Source organism: Mastomys coucha, unplaced genomic scaffold, assembly GCF_008632895.1.
Source record: "Mastomys coucha isolate ucsf_1 unplaced genomic scaffold, UCSF_Mcou_1 pScaffold21, whole genome shotgun sequence".
NCBI lineage: Eukaryota > Metazoa > Chordata > Mammalia > Rodentia > Muridae > Mastomys > Mastomys coucha.
The window spans coordinates 23,519,257-23,520,143 of NW_022196904.1; the positions used below are offsets into that span (position 1 = coordinate 23,519,257).

The 887-nt window shown below is 40.1% G+C and overlaps 1 long non-coding RNA gene across 3 annotated transcripts in view; it reads left to right on the forward strand.

Moving 5' to 3' along the window:
• Positions 1–881, forward strand: part of LOC116101958 — an 11,298-nt gene extending 10,417 nt beyond the window's left edge. For all 3 annotated transcript variants that reach the window (XR_004122955.1, XR_004122954.1, XR_004122956.1), the window contains one exon: positions 561–881. This is a non-coding gene — a long non-coding RNA (uncharacterized LOC116101958). The remainder of the gene's footprint in view (positions 1–560) is intronic.
• The last annotated feature ends 6 nt before the right edge of the window (positions 882–887 follow it).

The following is an 887-nucleotide window of genomic DNA, read 5'->3' on the forward strand; positions in this document are numbered from 1 at the left end:
AACAAATATATTTGAAAAAAAAAGTATTTTTCCTTTCCCTTTCATGCTAGGTACTGCCAGCCTGGTGTGTTGTCCTGGTTGTTGCCTAGTTTTGTTATGTTTTCTCTTGTTTTACATGCTGAGGGTGTGTACATTTAAAAGCAGTTAAAGCTGCACACACCTGGGAATGTTGCTGCACTTGAGCTTTCTTTCGTACCAAAAGACTAGGCTTTAGTCATCTAGTTGTTTTTGTCTTTTGTTTTATTTTGTCTTGTTTTTAAGGCAAAGTCTCATCTGTAGCCAGGCCAGCCTGTAACTCACTATCTAGCCCATTCATGTAAGTCCCCTGCCTCAGTGTATCAAGTTGTGGGATTATAAGTGTGACCTACCATCTGTGACTTAAACAGTCTTTCTTTAATAGCACCTTTCTGCACTTTCTTAACATTTCCCGGGAAAATCCACAGGTTGTTGAAGATGTTAATATAGTGCGAGCTAATTTATCGGATGCTTTCTACAGTCTAGACACCAACATTCTCACCCATGTGAATTCTCTTTAGTGACTTCTTCTTGTTCTCTTTTAGACGCAGCCTTTGGAGTTTATACACACAGATCAGGACACAGGATGAAAGACGACTGAGTTGTCTCAGGTTTCTGTATACAGACAAACTAACGACACAGAGTATATGCCCTGGGCGCAGACTCTGGTTCTACAAGAGTTCCTCCTCTATATGGGACTCAGTCGAAGAGAATTAACTGTGATTTACCCGCATTTATCATATATGACCATGAGAGAAACAGTAAGAAAGAACCATTGATACAAAGACTGAAAGTTCTGTATTCCAGTCCCTCATAACTACACCTCAGGTCACTCACGTAAAAGGGCTCATATATCTGGCTCGTATTTAGTG